The sequence below is a fragment of the Bombina bombina genome, chromosome 3 (genome assembly GCF_027579735.1).
Source record: "Bombina bombina isolate aBomBom1 chromosome 3, aBomBom1.pri, whole genome shotgun sequence".
NCBI lineage: Eukaryota > Metazoa > Chordata > Amphibia > Anura > Bombinatoridae > Bombina > Bombina bombina.
This window is the reverse complement of record NC_069501.1, coordinates 683,507,587-683,521,072: the sequence shown is the minus strand read 5'-3', so window position 1 is coordinate 683,521,072 and position 13,486 is coordinate 683,507,587. Positions and strand designations below refer to the sequence as shown.

Below are 13,486 nucleotides of genomic sequence, written 5' to 3'. Positions count from 1 at the left end.
TCCAATTACTAATGGGAACCAATACCCAAGCTAGAGGACACAGAATGAACGGAGAGGGAGAACAAGACAGGCGGACCTAAACAGAAGGCACCACCGCTTGAAGAACCTTTCTCCCAAAAGATGCCTCAGCCGAGGCAAAAGTATCAAATTTGCTAAATTTTGAAAAAGTATGCAAAGAGGACAATGTAGCCACCTTGCAAATCTGTTCCACAGAAGCTTCATTTTTGAAAGCCCAAGATGAGGAGACAGCCCTAGTAGAATGAGCCGTAATTCTCTCAGGAGGCTGCTGACCAGCAATCTCATAAGCAAAACGAATCATACTTCTCAACCAGAGGGAAAGAGAAGTAGAAGAGGCCTTCTGGCCCTTCCGCTTTCCAGCAAAACAAACAAAAAGGGCCGAAGATTGGCAAAAATCCTTAGTAGCCCGTAGGTAAAATTTAAGGCCTAGATTTAGAGTTGGGCGGTAGCCGTCAAAACCAGCGTTAGAGGCTCCTAACACTGGTTTTGGGCTACCGCCGGTATTAGAAGTCAGTCAGGAAAGGGTCTAACGCTCACTTTCCAGCCGCGACTTTTCCATACCGCAGATACCCTTACGTCAATTGCGTATCCTATCTTTTCAATGGGATCTTTCTAACGCCGGTATTTAGAGTCGTGGCTGAAGTGAGCGTTAGAAATCTAACGACAAAACTCCAGCCGCAGAAAAAAGTCAGTAGTTAAGAGCTTTCTGGGCTAACGCCGGTTTATAAAGCTCTTAACTACTGTGCTCTAAAGTACACTAACACCCATAAACTACCTATGTACCCCTAAACCTAGGTCCCCCCACATCGCCGCCACTATATTTTAATTTTTTTAAGCCCTAATCTTCCGCTCCGTACACTGCCGCCAACTACGTTATCCCTATGTACCCCTAATCTGCTGCCCCTAACACCGCCGACCCCTATATTATATTTATTAACCCCTAATCTGCCCCCATCAACGTCGCCTCCACCTGCCTACACTTATTAACCCCTAATCTGCCGAGCGGACCGCACCGCTACTATAATAAAGTTATTAACCCCTAATCCGCCTCACTCCCGCCTCAATAACCCTATAATAAATAGTATTAACCCCTAATCTGCCCTCCCTAACTTCAATTATTAACCCCTAATCTGCCGACCGAATCTCGCCGCTACTGTAATAAATGGATTAACCCTAAAGCTAAGTCTAACCCTACCCCCCCCCTAAGTTAAATATAATTTAAATCTAACGAAATAAATTAACTCTTATTAAATAAATTATTCATATTTAAAGCTAAATACTTACCTGTAAAATAAACCCTAATATATCTACAATATAAATTATAATTATATTATAGCTATTTTAGGATTTATATTTATTTTACAGGTAACTTTGTATTTATTTTAACCAGGTACAATAGCTATTAAATAGTTAAGAACTATTTAATAGCTAAAATAGTTAAAATAATTACAAAATTACCTGTAAAATAAATCCTAACCTAAGTTACAATTAAACCTAACACTACACTATCAATAAATTAATTAAATAAAATACCTACAATTACCTACAATTAAACCTAACACTACACTATCAATAAATTAATTAAATACAATTCCTACAAATAAATACAATGAAATAAACTAACTAAAGTACAAAAAATAAAAAAGAACTAAGTTACAAAAAATAAAAAAATATTTACAAACATCAGAAAAATATTACAACAATTTTAAACTAATTACACCTACTCTAAGCCCCCTAATAAAATTACAAAGCCCCCCAAAATAAAAAAAATGCCCTACCCTATTCTAAATTAAAAAAGTTCAAAGCTCTTTTACCTTACCAGCCCTTAAAAGGACCTTTTGTGGGGCATGCCCCAAGAAATTCAGCTCTTTTGCCTTAAAAAAAAAACATACAATACCCCCCCCAACATTACAACCCACCACCCACATACCCCTAATCTAACCCAAACCCCCCTTAAATAAACCTAACACTAAGCCCCTGAAGATCTTCCTACCTTATCTTCACCTCGCCGGGTATCTTCTTCCGACGACGTCCAACTGAAGTTGAGCTCGCAAAGTTGAGCTTGATTCTGATTGGCTGATTCCATCAGCCAATCAGAATTTTCCTACCTTAATTCCAATTGGCTGATAGAATCCTATCAGCCAATCGGAATTCGAGGGACGCCATCTTGGATGACATCCCTTAAAGGAACCGACATTCTTCAGTTGGACGTCGTCGGAAGAAGATTGATCCGCGCTGGAAGTCTTCACGATGGAGCCGTTCCTCATCGGATGAAGCTAGAAGATGCCGCTTGGATCAAGATGGTTGCCGGTCTGGATCGCCTCTTCTTCCCGGATAGGATGAAGACTTTGGAGCCTCTTCTGGACCTCTTCAGCCGCAGGATTATGGATCGCCAGCCCCCGCTTGGGTTGGATGAAGATATCGGAGCCAGGACCGATCGGTGATACCCGGCGAGGTGAAGATAAGGTAGGAAGATCTTCAGGGGCTTAGTGTTAGGTTTATTTAAGGGGGGTTTGGGTTAGATTAGGGGTATGTGGGTGGTGGGTTGTAATGTTGGGGGGGGGGGTATTGTATGTTTTTTTTTACAGGCAAAATAGCTGAATTTCTTGGGGCATGCCCCACAAAAGGTCGGCAGATTAGGGGTTAATAAGTGTAGTTAGGTGGAGGCGACGTTGAGGGGGGCAGATTAGGGGTTAATAAATATAATATAGGGGTCGGCGGTGTTAGGGGCAGCAGATTAGGGGTACATACGGATAATGTAGGTGGCGGGGGTGTACGGAGCGGCAGATTAGGGGTTAAAAATAATATGCAGGGGTCAGCGATAGTGGGGGCGGCAGATTAGGGGTTAATAAGTGTAAGATTAGGGGTGTTTAGACTCGGGGTACATGTTAGAGTGTTAGGTGCAGACGTAGGAAGTGTTTCCCCATAGAAAACAATGGGGCTGCGTTAGGAGCTTAACGCGTCTTTTTTGCAGGTGTTAGGTTTTTTCAGCTCAAATGGCCCCATTGTTTTCTATGGGGATATCGTGCACGAGCACGTTTTTGAAGCTGGCCGTGTCCGTAAGCACCACTGGAATCTAGAGTTGCAGTGGCGTTAAATTATGCTCTACGCTCCCTTTTTGGAGCCCAACGCACTGAAAACCCAACCATTCTGTGAACTCTAAATACCAGCGGTATTTAAAAGGTGCGTGGGAAAAAAAGCAAGCGTAGCTAACGCACCCCTTTGGCCGCAGAACTCTAAATCTAGGCGTAAGAGCGCACACATCTAAATTATGCAAAAGACGTTCCTTATGAGAAGAAGGATTAGGACAAAGAGAAGGAACAACAATCTGCTGATTAATGTTTCGATCCGAAACCACTTTAGGGAGAAATCCTAACTTAGAATAAAGGACCGCCTTATCCGCATGAAAAATGAGGTAAGGCGAATCACACTGCAGAGCCGAGAGTTCAGAAACTCTGCGAGCATAGGAAATGGTAATAATAAACAAAACTTTTCAAGATAACAACTTAATATCTACAAAATGCATTGGTTCAAATGGAACCTGCTGCAAAACCTTAAACACAAGGTCAAAGCTCCAAGGAGAAGCAACAGGTTTAAGCACCGGCCTGATTCTGACCAGGGCCTGACAAAAAGATTGAACGTCTGGCATATCCACCAGACGCTTGTGTAAAAGGATAGCGCAGAAATCTGACCCTTCAGTGAACTGACTGACAAACCCTTCTCCAGTCCCTCCTGGAGAAAAGACAAAATTCTAGGAATCCTGACCCTACTTCAAGAGAAGCCCTTCGATTCACACCAATAAAGGTATTTGCACCAAACCTTATGGTAAATCTTACGAGTAACTGGTTTGCGGGCCTGAATCTTAGTATCAATGACTGAGTCAGAAAATCCACGCTTAGCCAAAACTAAACGTTCAATCTCCATGCAGTCAGCTTCAGAGAAACTAGATTTGGATGGAGGAAAGGACCCTGGGTGAGAAGGTCCTTCCTCAGAGGTAATCTCCCAGCTGGAAGAGAAGACATCCTCACCAGGTCTGCAAACCAGATACTGCAAGGCCATGCAGGAGCTATCAGGATTACAGACAATCTCTCCAGTTTGATACGAGCAATGACTCGTGGAAGGAGAGCAAACGGAGGAAACAGGTATGCTAGACCGAAATCCCAAGGAACCGCCAGAGCATCTATCCGGGGCAGCCTGAGGATCTCGACCTTGAACCGTACCTTGGAAGCTTGGCGTTCTGACAAGATACTATCAGATCCAACTCCGGCACCCCCAACTTGAGGGTTAACCTGGAGAACACCTCCGGATGGAGAGCCCACTCCCTGGGATGAAAGGCCTGTCTGCTCAGAAAATCCGCCTCCCAGCTGTCCACTCCTGGAATGTGGATTGCAGATAGAAGACAATTGTGAGCTTCCGTCCACTGAATAATCTGAGCCACATCTTTCATTGCCAAGGAACTCCTAGTCTCTCTCTGGTGGTTGATGTAAGCCACTGAGGTGATGTTATCTGACTGGAATCTGATACACCTGACTAAAGATAACTGAGGCCAAGCCATCAAGGCATTGAAGATCGCTCTCAACTCCAAGAAGTTTATGGGGGGAGAAGACTCCTCCCGAGTGCACAGGCCCTGAGCCTTTAATGAGTCCCAGACAACTCCCCACTCTGGGACTCAGGAGGGTCTGTGGAAGCATGTGCCCTGAGACAGATGATCCTGAGAAATCCACCATGAAAGAGAGTCTTTTGTCAACTGGTCCAGGTCCATCCTCTGAGACAGATCTGAATGGTCTCCATTCCATTATCTGAGCATGCATAATTGTAGAGCTCTCAAATGGAATCGAGCAAAGGGAATGATGTCCATGGAAGCGACCATCTGACCAATTACCTCCATGCATTGAGCCACTGATGGCCGAACAGCAGACTGGAGAGAGAGGCAAGAAGAGAGAAGTTTGGATTTCTGAGCTCTGTCAAAAAAAATCTTCATAGATAGGGAATCTATGATGGTCCCTAAGAAGCACACCCTTGTAGATTGAACAAGGGAACTCTTCTCCAGATTCACTTTCCATCCATGGGAACGTAGAAAAAAAGACAACAAGATCTCTGTATGAGATTTTGCTAGTTGTAAAGATGAAGCCTGAACCAAGATGTCGTCCAGGTAAGGAGCCACCACAATTCCCTGAGACCTGACTACTGCCAAAAGCGGCCCCAGAACCTTTGTGAAAAGTCTGGGAGCCATGGCAAGGCCAAATGGAAGAGCAACAAATTGAAAGTGCTAGTCTAGAAAAGCGAATCTCAGGAACTGGCGATGATCCCTGTAAATGGGAACATGAAGATACGCGTCCTTCAGGTCTATGGTCGTCATGAACTGACACTCTTGGACCAAAGGAAGAATGGAACGAATGGTTTCCATCTTGAAGGACGGTACCCTGAGAAACTTGTTGAGACATTTCAGGTCTAAAATGGGTCGATAAGTTCCCTCTTTTTTGGGAACCACAAACAGATTTGAATAGAATCCTAGACCCTGTTCCCTTACTGGAACTGGAACAATCACTCCCAGGGAGAAAAGGTCCTGAGCGCAGTTCTCTGTTTACCTGATCTGCAGATAATCTTGAAAGGAGGAATCTGCCCCCTGGGAGGACAAGCCTTGAATTCTATTTTGTAACCCTGAGATACTACGTCCACAGCCCAAGTGTCTGGGATATCGCATATCCAAGCTTGTCGGAAAAAGGACATTCTGCCCCCCCCCCCACTTGATCCAATACCAGACCGGGGGCGGACCCTTCATGCTGACTAAGTCTCAGATGAAGGCTTCTTTGACTGCTTCCCCTTGTTCTAATTCTGATTGGGTCTCCAAGAGGAATTGGACTGCTCCGGCTTGGAGGAGGAAGAGGAGGACTTTTGACCTTTGAAGTTACAAAAGGAACGAAAATTAGAATTTTGATGTCCCTTAGATCTATTCTTCTTGTCCTGTGACAGAAAAACATAATTTATGTAAGAACTTACCTGATAAATTCATTTCTTTCATATTAGCAAGAGTCCATGAGCTAGTGATGTATGAGATATACATTCCTACCAGGAGGGGCAAAGTTTCCCAAACCTTAAAATGCCTATAAATACACCCCTCACCACACCCACAATTCAGTTTAACGAATAGCCAAGAAGTGGGGTGATAAGAAAAAAGTGCGAAAGCATATAAAATAAGGAATTGGAATAATTGTGCTTTATACAAAAAAATCATAACCACCACAAAAAAAGGGCGGGCCTCATGGACTCTTGCTAATATGAAAGAAATGAATTTATCAGGTAAGTTCTTACATAAATTATGTTTTCTTTCATGTAATTAGCAAGAGTCCATGAGCTAGTGACGTATGGGATAATGACTACCCAAGATGTGGATCTTTCCACACAAGAGTCACTAGAGAGGGAGGGATAAAATAAAGACAGCCAATTCCTGCTGAAAATAATCCACACCCAAAATAAAGTTTAATGAAAAACATAAGCAGAAGATTCAAACTGAAACCGCTGCCTGAAGTACTTTTCTACCAAAAACTGCTTCAGAAGAAGAAAATACAACAAAATGGTAGAATTTGGTAAAAGTATGCAAAGAGGACCAAGTTGCCGCTTTGCAAATCTGATCAACCGAAGCTTCATTCCTAAACGCCCAGGAAGTAGAAACTGACCTAGTAGAATGAGCTGTAATCCTATGAGGCGGAGTCTTACCCGACTCAACATAGGCAAGATGAATTAAAGATGTCAACCAAGATGCCAAAGAAATGGCAGAAGTTTTCTGGCCTTTCTAAAACCGGAAAAGATAAATAAACTAGAAGTCTTTCGGAAAGACTTAGTAGCTTCAACATAATATTTCAAAGCTCTAATAACATCCAAAGAATGCAACGATTTCTCCTTAGAATTCTTAGGATTAAGACATAATGAAGGAACCACAATGTCTCTACTAATGTTGTTGGAATTCACAACTTAGGTAAAAATTCAAAAGAAGTTCGCAACACCGCCTTATCCTGATGAAAAATCAGAAAAGGAGACTCACAAGAAAGAGCAGATAATTCAGAAACTCTTCTGGCAGAAGAGATGGCCAAAAGGAACAAAACTTTCCAAGAAAGTAATTTAATATCCAAAGAATGCATAGGTTCAAATGGAGGAGCTTGAAGAGCCCCCAGAACCAAATTCAAACTCCAAGGAGGAGAAATTGATTTAATGACAGGCTTTATACGAACCAAAGCTTGTACAAAACAATGAATATCAGGAAGAATAGCAATCTTTCTGTGAAAAAGAACAGAAAGAGCATAGATTTGACCTTTCAAGGAACTTGCGGACAAACCCTTATCTAAACCATCCTGAAGAAACTAATATTCTCAGTATTCTAAAAGAATGCCAAGAAAAATGATGAGAAAAACACCAAGAAATATAAGTCTTCCAGACTCTATAATATATCTCTCTGGATACAGATTTACGAGCCTGTAACATAGTATTAATCACAGAGTCAGAGAAACCTCTTTGACCAAGAATCAAGCGTTCAATCTCCATACCTTTAAATTTAAGGATTTCAGATCCTGATGGAAAAAAGGACCTTGAGACAAAAGGTCTGGTCTTAACGGAAGAGTCCACGGTTGGCAAGAGGCCATCCGGACAAGATCCGCATACCAAAACCTGTGAGGCCATGCCGGAGCTACCAGCAGAACAAACGAGCATTCCTTCAGAATCTTGGAGATTACTCTTGGAAGAAGAACTAGAGGCGGAAAGATATAGGCAGGATGATACTTCCAAGGAAGTGATAATGCATCCACTGCCTCCGCCTGAGGATCCCGGGATCTGGACAGATACCTGGGAAGTTTCTTGTTTAGATGAGAAGCCATCAGATCTATTTCTGGAAGTTCCCACATTTGAACAATCTGAAGAAATACCTCTGGGTGAAGAGACCATTCGCCCGGATGCAACGTTTGGCGACTGAGATAATCCGCTTTCCAATTGTCCATACCTGGGATATGAACCGCAGAGATTAGACAGGAGCTGGATTCCGCCCAAACCAAAATTCGAGATACTTCTTTCATAGCCAGAGGACTGTGAGTCCCTCCTTGATGATTGATGTATGCCACAGTTGTGACATTGTCTATCTGAAAATAAATGAACAACTCTCTCTTCAGAAGAGGCCAAGACTGAAGAGCTCTGAAAATTGCACGGAGTTCCAAAATATTGATCGGAAATCTCACCTCCTGAGATTAACAAACCCCTTGTGCCGTCAGATACCCCCACACAGCTCCCCAACCTGTAAGACTTGCATCTGTTGAGATTATAGTCCAGGTCGGAAGAACAAAGAAGCCCCCTGAACTAAACGATGGTGATCTGTCCACCATGTCAGAGAGTGTTGCAAAATCGGTTTAAAGATATTAATTGAGATATCTTTGAGTAATCCCTGCACCATTGGTTCAGCATACAGAGCTGAAGAGGTCGCATGTGAAAACGAGCAAAGGAGATCGCATCTGATGCGGCAGTCCTAAGACCCAACATTTCCATGCATAAGGCTACCAAAGGGAATGATTGTGACTGAAGGTTTTGACAAGCTGATATCAATGTTAAATTTCTCTTGTCTGACAAGGACAGAGTCATAGACACTGAATTTATCTAGAAACCTAAAAAGGTTACCCTTGTCTGAGGAATCAATGAACTGAATGGTAAATTGATCCTCCAACCATGAACTGAAGAAACAACACAAGTCGATTCGTATGAGATTCTTCGAAAATGAGAAGACTGAGCAAGTACCAAGATATCGTCCAAATAAGGAAATACCAAAACCCTGTTCTCTGATTACAGAAAGAAGGGCACCGAGAACCTTTGAAAAAAATTCTTGGAACTGAGGCTAGGCCAAACGGTAGAGCCACAAAACTGGTAATGCTTGTCTAAAAAGAGAATCTCAGACACTAAAAGTGATCTGGATGAATCGGAATATGCAGATACACATCCTGTAAATCTATTGTAGACATATAATGCCCTTGCTAAACAAAAGGCAGGATAGTCCTACAGTAACCATCTTGAATGTTGGTATCCTAACATAACGATTCAATAATGATAGATCCGGAACTGGTCTGAAGGAATTGACCTTCTTTGGTACAATGAAGAGATAAAATAAAACCCCAGCCCCTGTTCCAGAACTGGAACTGGCATAAATACTCCAGCCAACTCTAGATCTGAAACACATTTCAGAAATGCTGAGCCTTTGCTGTGTTAACTGGGACACGGGAAAGAAAAGAATCTCTTAGCAGGAGGCCTTAACTTGAAGCCAATTCTGTACCTTTCTGAAACAATGTTTCTGAAACCAGAGATTAAGAACGGAATTGATCCAAATTTCTTTGAAGAAAACGTAATCTGCCCCATACCAGCTGAGCTGGAATAAGGGCCGCACCTTCATAGGTACTTAGGAGCTGGCTATAGGTTTCTATAAGGCTTGGATATATTCCAAACTGGAAATAGTTTCCAAACTGATACCGCTCCTGAGGATGAGGGATCAGGCTTTTGTTCCTTGTGAGGAAAGGAACGAAAAATGATTATTTACCCTGGAAAGAAAGGGAAAGCAAAGTTGACTTAGAAGACATATCAGCATTCCAAGTTTAATCCATAAAGCTTTTCTAGCTAAAATAGCTAGAGACATATACCTGACATCAACTCTAATGATATCAAAAGATGGTATCACCAATAAAATTATTAGCATGTTATAGAATAATAATAATGCTATAAAATTATGATCTGTTACTTGTTGCACTAAAGCTTCTAACCAAAAAGTTGAAGCTGCAGCAACATCCACTAAAAATATAGCAGGTCTAAGAAGATTACCTGAACATAAGTAAGCTTTTCTTAGAAAGGATTCAATTTTCCTATCTAAAGGATCCTTAAATGAAGTACTATCTGCCGTAGGAATAGTAGTACATTAGCAGGAGTAGAGACAGCCCCATAACCTTAGGGATTTTTGTCCCAAAAAACTCTAATCTGTCAGATGGCACAGGATATAATTTGCTGAAACGTCTAGAAGGAGTAAATAAATTACCCAAATTATTCCATTCCCTGGAAATTACTTCAGAAATAGCATCAGGGAGATAAAACACTTCTGGAATAACTACAGGAGATTTAAAAACCTTATTTAAACGTTTATATTTAGTATCAAGAGGACCAGAATCCTCTATTTCTAATGCAAATAACACTTCTTTAAGTAAAGAACGAATAAATTCCATCTTGAACAAATACAAGATTTATCAGCATCAACCTCTGAGACAGAAACCTCTGAACCAGAAGAACCATTATCAGTATCAGAATGATGATGTTCATTTAAAAATTCATCTGAAAAAAAGAGAAGTTTTAAAAGACTTATGTATACTAGAAGGAGAAATAACAGACATAGCCTTCTTAATGGATTTAAAAAATAAAATCTCTTATGTTATCAGGAACACTCTGAAAATTAGATGTTGACGGAACAGCAACAGGTAATGTAACAGTACTAAAGGAAATTTTAATAAGTTTGACATGACATGCAATACAAATAACAGCTGGAGAAACAGATACCAAAAGTTTATAGCAGATACACTTAGCTTGGTAGCTCCAGCACTGTGCAGTGATTTTCCTGAAGTATCTTCTGACTCAGTTGCAACGTGGAACATCTTGCAATATGTAAAAGAAAAAAACAACATATAAAGCAAAATTGATCAAATTCCTTAAATTACAGTTTCAGGAATGGGAAAAAATGCCAAAGAACAAGCTTCTAGCAACCAGAAGCAATAAAAAATGAGACTTAAATAATGTGGAGACAAAAGTGACGCCCATATTTTTTCGCGCCAAATAAGACGCCCACATTATTTGGCGCCTAAATGCTTTTTGGCGCCAAAAATGACGCCACATCCGGAACGCCGACATTTTTGGCGCAAAATAACGTCAAAGAATGACGCAACTTCCGGCGACACGTATGACGCCGGAAACGGAAATAGAATTTTTGCGCCAAAAAAGTCTGCGCCAAGAATGACGCAATAAAATGAAGCATTTTCAGCCCCCGCGAGCCTAACAGCCCACAGGGAAAAAGTCAAATTTTAAGGTAAAAAATGTTAAATTAAAATGCATTATCCCAAATATGAAACTGACTGTCTGAAAAATAAGGAAAGTTGAACATTCTGAGTCAAGGCAAATAAATGTTTGAATACATATATTTAGAACTTTATAAACAAAGTGCCCAACCATAGCTAGGAGTGTCACAGAAAATAAGACTTACTTACCCCAGGACACTCATCTACATATAGCAGATAGCCAAACCAGTACTGAAACGAGAATCAGCAGAGGTAATGGTATATATAAGAGTATATCGTCGATCTGAAAAGGGAGGTAAGAGATGAATCTCTACGACCGATAACAGAGAACCTATGAAATAGACCCCTTAGAAGGAGATCACTGCATTCAAATAGGCAATACTCTCCTCACATCCCTCTGACATTCACTGCACGCTGAGAGGAAAACCGGGCTCCAACTTGCTGCGGAGCGCATATCAACGTAGAATCTAGCACAAACTTACTTCACCACCTCCATCGGAGGCAAAGTTTGTAAAACTGAATTGTGGGTGTGGTGAGGGGTGTATTTATAGGCATTTTGAGGTTTGGGAAACTTTGCCCCTCCTGGTAGGAATGTATATCTCATACGTCACTAGCTCATGGACTCTTGCTAATTACATGAAAGAAAGACCCCTTTCCACCTTTAATTTCAGAAAGTATCTCCGCCAGACTAGGGCCAAACAGGGTCTTGCCCTTGAAAGGTAGCAACAAGAGCTTGGACTTGGAAATAACATCAGCTGACCAAGATTTTAAACCACAGAGCCCTGCGGGCTAGAATAGTGAAACTAGACATCTTGGCTCCCAGTCTAATTACTTGCATGTTGGCATCAGAGATAAAGGAATTAGCCAGCTTGAGAGCCTTGATCCTATCTTGGATCTCCTCTAACGAAGTCTCTTCTAAAATTAGCTCAGACAAAGCATCACACCAATAAGATGCTGCGCTTGTTACTGTAGCAATACAAATGGCAGGCTGACGTAATCCCTGATGAACATACATTTTCTTTAAATAAGCCTCCAGCTTTTTGTCCATGGGATCCTTCAAAGAGCAGCTATCCTCTTTAGGAATCGTGGTTCTCTTGGCCGGAGTAGAAATAGCTCCTTCCACCTTAGGCACAGTACGCTATGAGTCCCGAATGGAGTCAGCAACAGGAAACATCTTTTTAAAAACAGGAGACGGGGAAAAAGGAATCCCTGGCTTATCCCATTCCTGTGCTATGATCTCTGACACACGGTCTGGAACAGAAAACACTTCCACAGAGGAAGGAACATTATAGTATTTATTAAGTTTACTAGATTTTTTAAAGTTGACAGCGACAGAAGAATCGGATTTGTCTAAAGTAGCCAGTACCTCCTTAAAAAGTAAACAAAGGTGTTCAAGCTTAAATCTGAAGTTTACTTCTTCAGAATCAGTCAAAGGATTTACACTGTCAGAATCTGAGATCTCACCCTCATAAGCAACCGAGGTATCCTCCTCATCCGACTTACGGGGGAGGTCGACCATTGCAGAAGAAGATGGAACAGACACCTTATTAGAAATATGCTTTGATTTCCTCTTGCGCTTACCCGCCATGGGAAAAGTAGATAAAGCCGCAGACACCGCAGAAGATATCTGTGCAGCAAAATAGATTGGCAAATACACGCCTCCAGGAGGCTGAGAGGAACCGCAGGGCAGTGTATGTGATGCCATTGAGGCTTGGGATGTTTGAGGAGAAAGCTGTGGCATATCCTGTACAGCATTATCCTGAGAGACAATAGGCACAGAAGGGAGTAATGTATCTCCTGTTCAGAGTCCATAGTTAAATTAATCCCAAAAATTGAGGAATAAAAATAATTGGCAAGAAACTACTGTCACTTTAAGAATAAAGTAAACTTTTCAGAGCACAAAAGCGCTAAGACCCAATTAAAGAAAAAAAATAATATGCGCCTCTACACCTCAGACAGTCTGAGATGCCCTACCTGAGCCTTCAAAATGTATTCCAATGCACGAAAACTCTCCTATATATCGAGCAAACGAGCCGCCACAGCAGAGAGCTCACAGATGAATGACGCTGCTCTGCTCAGACTTGCAAGTGGAAGAGCGGGAGGTCACGTGAGCGGCAGCAAAAAGAACTGCGTAATAAAGTATAAGCGCGCGTTCCTGCCTCTAAAGAAAAAACGGAAAGTAGCCGTTTAAATAAATTACAGGAAAAAAGCCTAACACACAAAATTCAGTTTTTTCAGTTTTAATAGCCATAAGGTCAAAAGAACTATCCCACAAAACATAAGGGAAAGCATTAACCCCTTAGTCTCCACATACAAAAAAGTGCCTGCACATTGCCCCCAAAAAATCCTTAATAAAGGATTTGATATGTCCCATGAAATCTAATGCAGAAATC

The 13,486-nt window shown here is 41.5% G+C and overlaps 1 protein-coding gene across 2 annotated transcripts in view; it reads right to left on the bottom strand.

The window, feature by feature from the left end:
• The window catches only part of GUSB (glucuronidase beta), a 200,633-nt gene that overhangs the window by 95,882 nt on the left and 91,265 nt on the right, over positions 1 to 13,486 (bottom strand). The gene's annotated exons all lie outside the window — the stretch shown is intronic.